Here is a 15964-nt window from a genome sequence, read left to right on the forward strand (position 1 = left end):
CAAGTAACCAAAACACAAAAGTGTGGGACAATTTAATGCAGTTTCTAAGAGCCTATAAACGTCAACGATCTCAGAAGGCAATTCCATAGCACGGTACAATAAATGATGCAAAAAAATGAATTCTAAAGTCAATATTTCCCACATCATTTTGGCTAAATTAAGCATCAGGGATTCCAATTACTATAATACATCTTATTTTAAAAATGACATTTAAAATAACTTACAAAAAAGATTTCAACTTCTTGCTAACTTTATAACCTTGGGCAAGATATTGAACTACTGTTTTGTCCCTCTGTTTTCTCATCCGTAAAATGAGAATAATAAGAGTAAGTATCTCAGCTGGGCACGGTGGCTCACGCCTGTAATCCCAGCACTTTGGGAGGCCGAGGCGGGCAGATCACGAGGTCAGGAGTTCGAGACCACGGTGAAACCCCGTCTCTACTAAAAATACAAAAAATTAGCCGGGCGTGGTGGCAGGTGCCTGTAGTCCCAGCTACTCAGGAGGCTGAGGCAGGAGAATGGCATGAACCTGGGAGGTGGACCTTGCAGTAAGCCGAGATCGCACCACTGCACTCCAGCCTGGGCGACAGAGCGAGACTCCATCTCAAAAAAAAAAAAAAAAAAAAAAAAAAGAGTAAGTATCTCCTGGGATTGATACGTTAATTTGTTAAATGAGGATAACATATATACATCACTTAGAACGTACCTAATACAGAGCATGTGATCAATGTTAGCTAATAGTCATTATCTTCATTAAATATTGTCTTCATTTTTAAGGAACACTTCATTAGTTCACGTTAAGTAAATGAGATATTATTCATACCATACTCTGATCCACATAATATAAGCAATTAAGTGCAGAGACTGAATGAGAGAGTTGGAGACTAAAGAGAATATAGAAGAGTGAGAGATCTATGTACACAAAGAAAATAATAGAAGAGAGGTGCTGGCCACCTCTATCTTTGCCCACACTTTTATCAACATTTATCTCACCAGACCATAATCAGTCTCCATGTCTTTGACAGAGACGGACCACCATCTATCTCCACCATAGACTGTGAGCACTTTGAGGGCAAGGACCTATTTTTACATTATCAGCTCCTAATATGATGCCTGCAACATGGTAGACACTAAGTTAACATAAAATAAAGTAATATAAGGGGACTCAGTAAGCATTGAGATCAATGATGTGACAACTTGGTTTTATCATATCCTAATGGGGCTGGGAGCAGAGTCAGTAAAGTTGTACTGTATTGTCACTCTTTGATTATCAATATTCTACTCCCCTTTTCTTTCTGAACTGAGAAACAAATTTCAAAAAGCAATGTTTAAAAAATATTTAATCTGCTATAAAATTAGAAAATTTCCAAATGATAACACAAATTTTAGTAATTCATTTTAAGTATTAAAAATATTGCTCACTAGAAAAATTAGCCAGGTGTGCTGGTGTACAAATTGTAGTCCCAGCTACTTGGGAGACTAAGGCAGGAGGATCGTTTGAGCTCAGGAGTTCAAGGCTGCAGTGAGCTATGATCACACCTGCACTCCAGCCTGGATGACAGCGAAAGCCTGTCTCGGAAAAAAAAAATTGCTCTGAATTGACTATTATACCTAAACGTTAATCCTAATGGTCAAATGGTAAGTCATAGGAATAAACAGACACTAAATAAGAGAAGACTGAGTGTGGTGGCTCACCTCTGTAATCCCAGCAATTTGGGAGGCCGAGGCAGGAGGATTGCTTGAGCCCAGGAGTGTGAGACTAGTCTGGGCAACATAAAGAGACCCCATCTCTATAAAAACCTACAAAAAATCAGCCAGGCATGGTGGCACGTGCCTTTAGTTCCAGCTACTTGGGGAGCTAAGGTGGGAGGATTGCTTGAACCTGGGAGGCGGAGGTTGCAGGGAGCTATGATCGCACCTGCACTCCAGCCTAGACAATAGAGTGAGACCCAGTCTCAAACAAAATAAAAAAAAAAAAAGAGATACACTTATTTCTTAGCTGTCAATCTGCCAGATGCAGGAAACATACCAAAAAAGAGAAGGCATGGTCACTTCCTTCTGACATCAAAATAAGCATGTTTTGAGATGAACAACCCCAAACCTCCTTGTGTGGGGGGACCCACCCCTTACCCCAGTCCCTGTGAAATATACAGCCAAAGAAACAACATAACAATGCCCCATCTTTCACAGCTGTTTGGTACAGGGGTCACCACTCTCAATCTAACCAGGACGGATCAAATTCAATTCTTCTCCAGAAATCTGGAAAGCTGGGAGACAAAACTCAAGTTGAGACATAAGGTATCACCAAGTCTGGAGGCACTATCATAACAAGCCAGTCACCTTGAAGCTGAAGCCAAGGGGAAAGCACAGAAGGTCAGTCTGTAGGGAAGAGAATGAAGCAGGGCTGGGGCTAGAGGGAAGAAGGAAAGGAGGCACCTGCCTCAGGCACAAGATTTAATAGGGTGCAAAAAAGCTCAGCAATCAAGATAAATTACACAGTAATGATCAAAATTAATGTCCTAAAATGGAGCAGAGGCACAGAAAGAAGCCAAAGAGAGCCCTACAAGCAGAGAGAGGACAGAGACTTTCAAAGTGTCTGCTCTGGGTTCCAGCTGTAGGTCATTTCAGGGACCTCAGTGCCCTTACAATAGTAATGCAGTACAACTCCCAGCTCTGCCACCATACCATCTAGCAAGATAGCTTAAGTGGGTTTGTGTTCCCTGAGACCTAAACACCTTGACTAATATACTGTATTTGGGAAAATCAGACATGCACACAAAGTGCTTTTTTTTTTTTTCAAGAAAATATATAATTAACTGCCAAAAGAATGGTACTGGCTATTAGTGTACAGAAATTCAGAGATCACTGTGGGTAGTCAGGGAGGGACAGAATTAGCTAGACAGAGAGGGGTGGAGAAGTATATACTAAGCAAGGAGATCAAAGCACAGGCTGAAAAAGGTTGGAGCTGGGAGGGAAGCCAGGGCAAGAAGAAGAAAAGTAAAGGGAAAGGAGTGATCTTCACACACTCTGTGTTACACAGAAGTACGCCTCCACGCTCTTCTGCCTGCAGCCCTTACATCACACCGTTCATTACACAGGAAATGTCCTTTTGCACTCTTTCTCATGTTCAAATCCTTTCACATCTTTCAGGGGCCAGTTCAAATAACATTTCTGCAGAGGCTCCCCTTGTGGGCTAGACCAGATTCAGGCAGTGGGAGAAGAAAAGAGGAAACAGTTTCTTCTGAGGTAGGAGGGAAGGCTAAGGGGCTTAAAGCAGTGCCAGCTATTCTCTGGTGGAGGGCACACCGTATCACTTGGAATGCTGGCCAATGTCTAAGGAAAGCAGAAAGTGAGATGAGTTGACAAGGAATAATAATGGGGGTTCAAGAAAAGTGGCAGAGGAAAGGCAAGCATAGAGGGTGTGCTGAGGACTAACAGAAGAGCCCACCTGCCCAGAAGGCCTTGCAGAGGTGAAATCCTACACATCTGCCTTGGTCCATTTCTGTGTAGGGTTCTGTAATTTTTCGCCAAGAAACTGTAAATCTTAGGGACAACAGGAGAAGAACAAAAGGGGGGTGGGCGTGACTTTGAAATCATCACATATTTATTGGTATTTCCAGTGAAATTAGACCCCCAACTCCTCAGCTGGTCTAGCACTCAAGTGGGCATATTAAAGAGGAAAAAAGAAAAAAAAAAAAAAAAAAGAATAGTTCCCTAAGAGTATTACCTGGGTTAATTATAGCCCACCATGAATGAAAATAAATCTTGGCGGTTGTATCATGTCTTGTCATGTTTGCCTCAGGGTAAGGGCTGCCTGACTATAAGCCAGACTCATACATTTGAGGGGCTTCCTCTGAATATTCCTTAACTCCTCATCAAAGTTTTAACACCACACCCAGGGAATGAAAATATTTTGTTGGTTGTAATTTTCCACATGGATGGAAATCCCCTACTGTATAAGTATGACTAATAATATCCTGCTCAAAAGAATTGCTATGCTATGGTTAAGGAAATACAACAATCTTCTTATCTACAAGTCTCTCTCTCTCTCTCTCTCTCTCTCTATATATATATATATGTAACACCCAGCCCTCATTTTCTTCTAGTTTACCATATTTTTATTCACTTTCTCACAGACACTTCAGGAACTGTGTTCACTTGTATGTACTCATAATGATGTTCATGCTTAGTTATGCCCAGATATGAAACTGTTTATTTGTAGTGGGTTATCATCACTGTATATGTTGCCTTAGTTTGTAAGTTTGTCTTAATGTGTTTGTGTTCCTTCCTTAGTGAGTGGGTGCAGGTGTTGAACATATATACCTGAGGGAGTGGATATCTTTATAGCTCAAAAAGGGTGCACATCTGAGGAGGAACCTTGACTGTATTTCAGTATTTTTCTTTCTTTTTTTTTGAGACAGAGTCTCACTCTGTCACCAGGCTGGAGTGCAGTGGCGTGATCTCGGCTCACTGCAACCTCCACCTCCCAGATTCAAGCGATTCTCCTGCCTCAGCCTCCCGGGTAGCTGGGACTACAGGTGTGCGCCAACATGCCTGGCTAATTTTTGTATTTTTAGTAGAAATGGGGTTTCACCATGTTGGCCAGGATGGTCTCGATCTCCTGACCTCGTGATCCACCTGCCTCAGCCTCCCAAAGTGCTGGGATTATAAGCGTGAAAACAAACTCTTAAGAGTGGTATAAGGGTGAAAGAAGCCAGTCACAAAATATGACATATTATATGATTCAATTTATATGAGATGTCCAGAATAGGCAAATCTTAAGAGAGTAGATTAGTGGTTGCCTAGGGCTGGGTGAGGGAGACCGGGGGGAATTGGGAGGAATTAGGTAGTAACTGCTAATGGTAAGGGGTTTATTTCTGGTGTGATGAAAGTGTTCTAAAATGGTGGTGATGGTTCTGCAATTCTGAATGTACCAAAATCCACTGAATTGTACACTTTAAATGGGTGAATTGTATGGCGTGTGAATTATATCTCACTAAAGCTCTTATATATTACAGAAAGGGGGAAGGAATAAATAAAGAAACCAAAGTTGTCCTGCATTTCCACAGAAAGGTAATCCTGTCTTTGAAAATTTTAGCTTTTTTCTACTTCTATTTTAGTCAAGCTTTAGGATTCAAGACTCCTCACTGGTAAGTCCCCAGTTGTCTTCTCTCCACCTCTAATCTTTGTCTTTATTAACAAGGGTGATCTACCTAAGGGAGACAGCATTCACTAGTTATAACTCAATCTCTGAACAAAAAACAACATGCACACTATGATTACCATCATATAAAAATATGTATGAGGATGAATAAGGCCTGGAAAGAAATGAGGAAAAGTAAAAATAGCTATATAAGAATAATGAGGTTGGGGTGACATTGTTTGTAAAATAATGTTATCAACTTATTGTATTATCAGCACATAAACTTAGAAGAAAAAAATAACCAAACTGTCTCCCTAAAAATTGTTCCAAGGCAAATTCAGAAATTGCATCACAAAGGATTGGAACAGACAATGGAGTAGAAACATGGAAACTAGGGCTGGGTGTGGTGGCTCACACCTGTAATCCCAGCACTTTGGGAGGCCAAGGTGAGCAGACTGCTTGAGCTCTGGAGTTCAAGGACAGCCTGGGAAACATGATGAAACTCCATCTCTACTAAATATACAAAAATTAGCCAGGTATGGTGGTGCATGCCTGTAGTCCCAGCTATTAATACTTGGGAGGCTGAGGCTGATAGATTGCTTGAGCCCAGGAGGTCGAGGCTGCAGTGAGCCGAGATCACACTACTGCACTCCAAACTGGGTGACAAATTGAGACCTTGTCTCAAAACAAAACAAAACAGAAAAAGATGGAAAGTAAAACACATGGCTTATATATAATTGCATCTATTTAGATCAAGCCAATAAACAAGAAAATATTAAGCTCCCTATAGCTTGCTATGTTCGAGTCCTAGGTGATCTCTCCGGGCTTACATCTCCTTCATTCTAAACATCTGCCTATTTTATAAGGAAGATGCAATTGCTTCTAAAATGAGGTTGTCTCCATTAACTCGACCCACAGAAAAGCCATTTAAAATTCAAATTCATACTTAACATTCTTCCATCAGGAAATACATGGTAACTAGCCCTGGATCAATCTCAGTCAAGTCCCAATCTGGAAGAGGAGCATAAACATTTTATTTTTAAGGTCAGGGTCCGTGCTTAAGAAACTGACAATATAAGCACAACTAAAATGCAAAGTAGCTCAGCTGACAGCTAAGATGCCAAGTCAATCTTATGGAAAAAAACAAAGAAACAAAAAAGAGGTGTGTTTTGTTTTGTCTTGAGACAGGGTCTTACTCTGTCACTTAGGCTGGAGTGCAGCGGCACGATAACAGCTCACTGCGCCTCCACCTCCCTCAGATGATCCTCCTGCCTCAGCCCCCAGGTAGCTGGGACTATAGGTGCATGCCAGTACTTCCGGCTAATTTTTGTATTTTTAGTAGAAATGGGGTTTTGTCATGTTGACCAGACTGGTCTCAAACTCCTGGGCTCAAATGATCTGCGTGCCTTGGTCTCCCAAAGTGCTAGGATTACAGGTGTGAGCCACTGTGCCTGGCCGAGAAAGGAAAGTTTTTCTTAAACCTATGTTGCTGGAACAACTAGATATCTATATAGGGGGGAAATGAACCCAAACCCCTATCTTATATCATAACACAATAATAATTACTTTGAGATCAATCACAGACCCAAATGAAAAACTTAGAAAAATAAAGTTTCTAGAAGAAAAAGCTTTCTTCGTAATCCTGGGCACTGGTAAAAATTTACTGGTCGGGACAAAAAACAATAGCCATAATACAAAAAATTGATAAAACAGACTTTATAAAAATTAAAAATTTCTGCTCATCACAATATCATTGAGAAAGTAGACAAGGGATAGACTGTGTAAAAAAAACTGTCAACACATCTATCTATATATGTGACAAAGAACTTGTACCTTGAATATATAAAGAGCTCCTACAAACAATAAAAAGATGATGACCCAATGAAACACTAGGTAAGACCTGAAGAAACAATTCACAAAAAAAGATACTGTATTGCCAATTAACATATGATAAAGCACTCAACATTCTTAATCATCAGAAAAATGTAAATTAAAACCATAATGAGGTACAACTGTACATCCTGTAGTGTGACTAAAATTGAAAAGGCTGACAACACTAAACATTGGCAATACTAAAAATATGGTGCAAGTAGAACTCAGTATAAACCACTTTGGAGAACTGTTTGGCAGATTTTTAATAAAGTTAAACATACACATACCCTATGACTCAGTAACTCTGCTCCTAGGTATTTATCAAGAAACTTGTAAAAGAATGTTCATAACAACCTTACTCCAAATATCCATCAAGGAGAAAATATAAATCGGGGTATATTCGTACAATGGAATACTATTCAACAACTTAAATGGACAAACCACTGATACTTGCCAACAACATAGATGAATCTTTCTTATATGAAAGAAGCCAAACACAAAAAAAGCACATGCTGTATGACTCCATTTATGTGAAGTCCAAGACCAGTCAAAAAAACTCTGTGGTGTCAGAAATCTATGGAGTCAGGAAGTGATTGCCTTTGGAGGAAGGTAGGTGAGGGAAGTTTCTAGGGTGACTTAAAAAAAATGTTTTCTATCTGATTTTTTTTTTTTTTTTTTTTTTTGAGACGGAGTCTCGCTCTCTCGCCCAGGCTGGAGTGCAGTGGCGCGCTCTCCGCTCACTGCAAGCTCCGCCTCCCGGGTTCACGCCATTCTCCTGCCTCAGCCTCTCCGAGTAGCTGGGACTACAGGCGCCCGCCACCACGCCCGGCTAATTTTTTGTATTTTTAGTAGAGACGGGGTTTCACCGTGGTCTCGATCTCCTGACCTCGTGATCCACCTGCCTCGGCCTCCCAAAGTGCTGGGATTACAAGCTTTGGTAGAAGTTACAGTGCATACAATTGTCAGAACTCCCTGAACTGGATATTATGTGCATTTTATTGAATGTTAATTATACATCAATAAAAATACAAAGTAGCATTGTGCCTCAAGATATAGACTAACAATTTTGTTTCAAATGAAATTCCTCAAGACTACACAAATGCATGTTCAGTTACACAGCATTTTCAATCATGTGCCATTCTGATTTATTCACACTTCCATTCTTTGATCATTGTAAATAAGCTAATGGATTACAGACACATATAGATACAAGAATGTATGTTCACATACATAATTTTTTATAAACACCAAATTAAATTTGATTGTTTACAATTTAAATAAGCACTTAATGGACCAGTTATAGGCCCAGTAGAATTTTCTATTGTCTATACCATTTTTCTCTCCATATATTTGTGATTTTAAAGGATCTGACATAAAACTGCATGTAAATCGAATGTCAGCAAGGACTATCAATGACCAAGGGATGATAGTGCTTTAGCCATACGGCCTGAAGAATAATGCCCTCCTCATCTATTCTAATTGAGAGAGCTCATGCACATTAAATTTAAGAGCAACTGAAAAGCATGAAGAATAGTCTGCCAGCTACAACATGCATATTAAATTTAAGAGCAACTGAAAAGTGTGAAGAATAGTTTGCTGGCTACAATACAGCCTAAATATCAGTATACATCAGACTGATACCAGAAAACCTTACTAAAAGCCTTTTTTTCCTCTACTGTTTACTGGATCCTCTTTATCTTTCTCCCTCCCTCTATCCAGGTATATTTTTATCCCCACAGCCTCTCATCCTCCCTATGATATTGCTCAGATATAACTGATTTTTTCTTTTGTTTTAGTTTTTGAGACAGGGTCTTGCTATGTTGCCCAGGCTGTCCTGGAACTTTTGGGCTCAAGTGATACTCCTGCCTCAGCCTCCCAAGTGGCTGGTACTACAGAAGCATGCCACCACATCCGGTTCTAATTATGTTCACGTATCTGGCTCATCTCAGGTTCCAAATAAAATAAATGTACAGAATTGCACTATACTCTATGTAGATATGTCACATACACTCCAACAGTATAGACAGTATAGCCTGGGGAAAGAGATGACCAGTGAATGGAAAAAAATACTGACTTTAGTTGTTCCCCACTCCTGCAACTGGAAAAGATCTCTCCTGAATATCTACCACGTTTTTATTCCCTACAGGTGGCTCTTACAAGTGCTGTGGACTATACATACATCTGCCTAATCCCAAAGAGAATAAGGTCCTAGACAGGAACCATGTCATTTATATATAAATTTTTTTTTCTTTTTTTAGAGAGACAGGGTCTTACTCTGTCACGCAGGCTGGAATGCAGTGGCACAATCATTGTCTCTCACTGTAACCTCAAACTCCTGGGCTCAAGCAATCCTCCTGCCTCAGCCTCCCGAGTAGCTAGGACTACAGGCATCACCACTACACCTGGCTAATTTATTTTATTGTGTAGAGACAGGGTCTTGCTATGTTGCCCAGGCTGATTTCAAACACCTGGGTTCAAGCAATCCTCCTACCTTGGCCTCCCAAAGTGCTAGGATTACAGGTGTGAGCCACCAGGCCCGGCCCTGGCCTCATGTCTTATACATATTCACCAGGAGCCTGAAACACTGCTTTGTACAGAATGGGGTAAGACACATACTTGAATTCATGAATTGCCAAATTAATGTGAATGAAAACAGTTAAGGAAGGAAGAGGAGGAGAGAAAAAAAAGCAAAGAGAAAAAAGAAAAACTAGCAAAGAGAAAGGAAAAGGAAAGAAAGAGAAAAACTTATGAAGACAATTGTTCTTGTTAGAGTTAATAGGATTACAGTATTTAAAAAAACTGAGAGTTGAAAAAGCCATCAATTATGTATCTAATATCAGTTATCAGTATCAGTATTTAAATTGCCATTAAAAACACCTGAAAATATCTCTACAATTACCTCCCCACACTTGACATTCAAAGTGTGGTCTCCGACAGCACCACCTATCAGACATATAGACTTTGGACTCTACTTCAAACCTACAATATCCTGAATGAATTATGCATGCTAAAGTTTGAAAAGACTGCCCTCCACCATTCAGGGCCTTTCTGTTGTACCAAACCTGTTTTGTTTCAACGGGCCAGTAATTAAGACATGAAAACTCTTTGGGATTTGACCTGTACCTATTTAACTTCAGATGAAGTTATTAATCACAATGTAGGTTGGCATATTGGATATACCACAAAATTTAGGAATTAGTCATAAAAAATATGATTAAATAAAATTGAAGCCGGGCGCGGTGGCTCACGCTTGTAATCCCAGCACTTGGGAGGCCAAGGCGGGCGAATCACGAGGTCAGGAGATCCAGACCACGGTGAAACCCCGCCTCTACTAAAAATACAAAAAATTAGCCGGGCGTGGTGGCGGGCGCCTGTAGTCGCAGCTACTCGGAGAGGCTGAGGCAGGAGAATGGCGTGAACCTGGGAGGCGGAGCTTGCAGTGAGCCGAGATTGCGCCACTGCACTCCAGCCTGGGCGACAGAGCGAGACTCCGTCTCAAAGAAATAAATAAATAAATAAAATTGAGCAGTAGGTCTACAGCATTCTCAAGAACTCATGTTTGCTCTTTCTCATGTCTAGCACAGGACTTGGAATTCATATCGCCAGTGTTTCCTGAATGAGCAAAATAAATGAACTTTTAAAAACCAGAGATTTAGGGGCGGAATAATCTTGGGGGTCATCTGGTCCAACAATCTAATTTTAAAGATTAGCAAACTACAATTTCTCAGAGTTGCAAAAGCAAAGAAAGCTCAAAGAATTAAAATATATTGGGACATTTTAATTCGTTTTGTTCCTTTCATAGGAATGTGTAAGAAAGGGGACTGTAACTATTATGATTGCTGACTCTTAAAGGTGAACAGGTGCCTAGGAAGAAGAAACTAGCAAGAGTAAATGAGCCTTGGCAAAGCTATTTTTCCAAGCCTAATATATTTTTGGCGGGCCAATTAATCAATTTAATCTGCCAAAAAAATTAATCTGAAGGTTTCTCAGAAAAGGAGAGGAGACATGAGCTGCATGAAAATGTTACAAACCAAGGGAGGCTGCACATAACTAACTTAAATCTCCACAGGCTTATTTCCTGTTGAAGTATGGCCTCCTGGGGTAAGTTTTACCGCAGTGTTCATTGCCAGATGACTTTTGGTTTTAACAGAGGCCAAGGGCAAGTTGGAAATGCGATTCTTAACTAAACATTAAAAAGAAAGAAAGAAACTGGCTGTTTCCCATTTCTGTTTGTAATCAGAATGCAGGCTTGCGGAGGAAACACACCACCCCCCGCAAGCAAAAATATAACGACCCAGTCACGTCCTCAAAAACAAACTAACACACAAACTTCCCAGCCGGATCCAGCTGTGCTGCCTGGGAGCTAGGAGCTTAATTCTAACAGCAGACAGATCAAACCGGTGAACGCAAGGGCAGCCACATTTCAATCACAAAAAGGGTGTGCCCTAAGTATTGGCTCCCCCACTCCGCCGCCCAACTTTCAACAAGCCGAAGCCTTTGAAGGAGGCTCGGTGCCATCTCGGGGCGATCGTATCCCGGCGATGCCGGGTGGGGCGCAGGGAGCCAGCTCGGCCGCGGCTCAGCCGGAGGGGAGGGGGCCGGTCCCGAACCCCGGCGCCCGGGCCGCGGGTGATTCACCGGGAACGCCGGGTTCGCGCGCCTCGACCGGCGGGCGACGCCCAGCGCGCCCCACCTCCCCTGCCCGGGCCGTTCGCGCAGAAGCAGCCCCCGCGCGCCCCTGCTCCCCGAGACGGACCCGTCGGGAAGGAGCCCGGAGTCGGGCGGCCGGCGGGCAGCAACCTCTCCCTCCTCAGCCACCATGGCCGGTGCGACTCCCTACCCGCGCCCGCAGACGGACTTCCTGGAAAGCACCGGGCTGGGCTTACCTGAATGGCGCCCGCAGGGGCCGCTGACCTCTTCACAGACCCACGGAAACTGCCGGCCGCCAGCCGAGGCTCGGTTCCCAGCACTCGCCGGTCCGCCCGCGTTGGCCTCCCAAGGAGTTGCCTGACCCACCCGCCAGCAGCTCCCTCACTCGACCGCCCTGTCGATGCGGCGCGTTCCTCCTTCGCCTCCGACGCGCGTGCGCACTCCCGTGCCGCGGTGCATCCTGGGAGTTGTAGTTCTAGCAAGGAGGGCGAGGCTCAACGCTGACCCTGATCTTTACAATGGGCAAAACACAGGAAGGGGACTGCGAATACCAACCCTTATCCCAGTCTAAGACAATGTTCTCTACTCGTGGAAGTACCTACTATGGACTTCCCCGAAGCTGGAAATAGTATCCAGAGGCTCTTTGGTATAGATTTCCTTTTTACTTTGACCTTTTGTAAAGAAGCGCACACGGCAGGGCTTGCGTTGTAGCCTTGGTTGTTAATGCGAGGACATGACATTGGGGCCTTTAAACTGGTCATGACAGAGTTATAGCAAAGTAAAGGAATCAAATCTAAAGCCCAAGAGAGGCATAAATCATGCGAATGTCACCTCCAGGGTGTGGTGACCTTAGTGGTTTTCTTAGGTATGCAACCAGGGATGATATAGCTACTGCAGGGCAGTTTCTGCCCATCCTATCTTCCCATTCCATCTTCAAGCTCTGCACCAGGCGGTGGGGCTGGCTGCTGTAGTGGGAGAAAAAACAGAAGAGGCTGCTCAAGGTGGGGATTGGGGCAGATGGGTAGTCTAGAGGGAAGAGGAAGAGTGTGGGAATCTCTCAGAGGACTGTTTGACAGTGGCCTATGTAATGGCTACCTTTTGTGCGAGGCTCTGAGGAGAGGGAACTGCGACATTTTTCCGTTTATTCATTTAGTCACTTACTGGGAATTTTCCTGGCCTGCTCTTCAGGAGTAGACCATCCCCAGGAGTAATGCTAAACTTTGACACACCTTTCAAAAATGCAGCCAAAGAAGTAGACTGACGTGCCTGCTTGAGGTACATTCCAGCTACACCCAGTGTGCAAGCCACTTAATGGTTTAAACCTCTCCTGGCATCTACTTCTTCCCCTCAGAGGAAGGAGCACCCTAGGTTAGATAAACATCCTAGAATTTCATGCAACTGGCACCCACTAATTTCAGCAATGGAGATCACTGATGGTTTGGGTTTTTAAGGGAAAAAAACCCTTCTTTTTTTTTTTTTTTTTTTCCAAGACAGAGTCTTGTTCTGTCACCCAGGCCAAAGTGTAGTGGTGTGATCTCGGCTCACTGCAACCTCTGCCTCCCGGGTTTCAGTGATTCTCTTGTCTCAGCCTCCCGAGTAGCTGGGATTACAGGCATGTGCCACCACACCTGGCTAATTTTTGTATTCCTAGTAGAGATGGGTTTTCACCATGTTGGCCATTCTGGTCTTGAACTCTTGACCTCGTGATCTGCCCACCTTGGCCTCCCAAAGTGCTGGGATTACAGGCGTGAGCCACTGTGCCTGGCCAGGAAAAAACCCTTCTCAATTGCAAATACTTAGAGGACAGTCAACAATCTTGTGGCCATTGCATTTTATTTTCTATACCATCTTTGGGTCAATCTCTTGGAGATCACAGCTTTCTGAGAGCAATTTCCTACAGAATTCAGGTTCATAAGAATGTTTATACTTATAATACATACCAACCACTGGGCCAGCACTTCATTTGTAATATCTCATCTAATCCTCAAAACTAATCTAGTCTTCAAAACTCTATAAAGAATAAACTGGTATCCTCCATTTCTATAGATAAGAAAATGAAGACTCAGAAAAGTTAAGTAATTTGTACAAGGTCCCCCAGCCAGTAATTGGAGATCCAGAGATGAGACACAGTTCTCTTGAGTCAAGTTCTAATGTGCTTTCCACTGCTGATCAGATTGATGTGTCTCCTAAATCTCATCAATTTTTTTTTTGAGACAATCTCATTCTGTCACCCAGGCTGTAGTGAAGTGGCACTATCATGGCTCGCTGCAGCCTTGACCTCCTGGGCTCAAGCAATCCTCCAACCTCAGCCTCCTGAGTAGCCTGAGCAGCTGGGACTACAAGCGTATGCCACCACACCCAGCTAATTTTTTTAAATTTATTTTTTGTAGAGACAAGGTATCTCTATGTTGCCCAGGCTAGTCTTGAACTCCTGGGCTCAACGGACCCTCCCACCATGGCCTCCCAAAGTACTGAAATTATAGACATGCAACACCATACCCAGCTGATATGGTTTATTTTAAGAAGGACTTTCCTCTGCAATATGGCTTCTTTTGCTTTGGTCACAGAGATTTTTTAATTCAGTGTCTGACTGACTTAATCTATTACAGTTTTCCTCTCTCACCTTCCAATATGGGCTGTTAGGCAAATATTAAATATATTTTCGCTATTCATTTCAAATTTTTCCTAACGAATGTATAAATCTTATTTTAGTTCCTTTTTCTAAAATAATGCAATTTGATGGTGGATTTTTTCCTTTCTTCAGGCATACATTATCATATTTTAATCACAAAGCTTATAAACATGAATCTCTTAAATCCATGTACATTAAATGCCACATATGGGGCCAGAGATGTTAAGAATAATACCTTAGTATTGGATAGCACTGAAGAGGTAGAACCTTCCTCACTTCTTCCACCCCTTTGCTATAACACATTCTCTATATTAGCAGCCAGAATGACTTTTTTTTTTGAGACAGAGTCTCTGTCTGTCGCCCAGGCTGGAGTGCAGTGGCGTGATCTCTGCTCACTGCAACCTCTGCCTCCGGGGTTCAAGCATTTCTACGTGCCTCAGCCTCCCTAGTAGCTGAGATTACAGGCCCCCCACCCCACCACACCCGGCTAATTTTTGTATTTTTTTAGTAGAGACGGGGTTTCGCCATGTTGGCTAGGCTGGTCTTGAACTCTTGACCTCAGGTGATCTGCCCACTTTGGTCTCCCAAAGTGCTGGGATTACACACGTGAGCCACCACTCCCAGCCCAGAATGATCTTTTAAAAACAAATCAGATCATATCACCATCTTGCTCCAAACCATTCATGGCTTCCATCACAGTTAGAATAAAATCCAAAATTAACACCTCTACAAATCTGTATATGATTGTTTTGTTTCCTACCAGATATTCTCTCTGACACTGCTCTAGTCATACTGGCCTCCCTGAGGTTTCTTAATCCTGCCAAGTTTCTCCCTATCTCAGAGTCTTTATGCTATGCAGGAGAATGATTTTCCTCCCAGATGCTTCTAGCTCATGCCCTCATTTTAATGAAGGTTCTGCTCAAATGTTACCTCTGAAAGTCTTCCTCTTATCACCTTACCCTGTCATTCTCTCCTTTCTTTACTTGTCGTCATAGCACTTTTGCCACATAGCATTATATTGCTTGTTTCCTTAGTGGAAGCTCAACAAGCTTTGCTTTGTTTACTCCTCCATCCCTAGCATCTACAATACTGCCTGCACACAGCAAGTATTCAATAAATATTTGTAAATAAATGAATGTTGGGTTCTTCCCCCTCTCTCTCCTACTCTCCTCTTGGGACACAGAACCAGAAGGTTCACCTGTAAATGCCAGCCAGTGACCTGATTCGGACGTAAACACCAGCTGCAAGAGGGTTGACGACACAGGAGAATAAGGTCCTGTGAAAGTCCTGAAATAGAGACAGAGCTCTCTTTTAAAAAGGCCATAATTTAGGGTTACCACTATTCCCTTAGAGTTGGAAACATAATTCTTGGAGGAAAACAAACCGGAAAAACATGAAAATTATATTCACATAAATAAGTGAAAAGGTAAGTCCACTAAATGCCTGTGGTAGATTGAAATATCGTTCCCAAATGTTTGCTCTCCTTTAGAGGAATAGACAGGCTTGCCCACTACTATGTGACTTCCAGTGCTGCCCCGAAGGCATTCAGGCTTGGCTATGATCTCATGATGGGATTTTCCTCCTCTCTTCGGTTAAATGTCATACTGTAATCACAAAGTTTGCAAACATGAATCTTGCTTTGGTCAATAAAATATAATTGGAAGGGA

The 15964-nt window shown here is 42.5% G+C and overlaps 1 protein-coding gene across 2 annotated transcripts in view; it reads right to left on the reverse strand.

Moving 5' to 3' along the window:
- Window positions 1-12122, reverse strand: part of TMOD3 (tropomodulin 3) — an 87061-nt gene extending 74939 nt beyond the window's left edge. The window contains exon 1 of one of the 2 annotated variants that reach the window (XM_055279160.2): window positions 11902-12122. The gene's annotated coding sequence lies outside the window, so the exon portion shown is untranslated. The remainder of the gene's footprint in view (window positions 1-11901) is intronic. The other variant, XM_063640689.1, reaches the window with a different exon arrangement.
- Window positions 12123-15964: the final 3842 nt, after the last annotated feature.

This window comes from Symphalangus syndactylus, chromosome 5 (genome assembly GCF_028878055.3).
Source record: "Symphalangus syndactylus isolate Jambi chromosome 5, NHGRI_mSymSyn1-v2.1_pri, whole genome shotgun sequence".
Lineage (NCBI taxonomy): Eukaryota > Metazoa > Chordata > Mammalia > Primates > Hylobatidae > Symphalangus > Symphalangus syndactylus.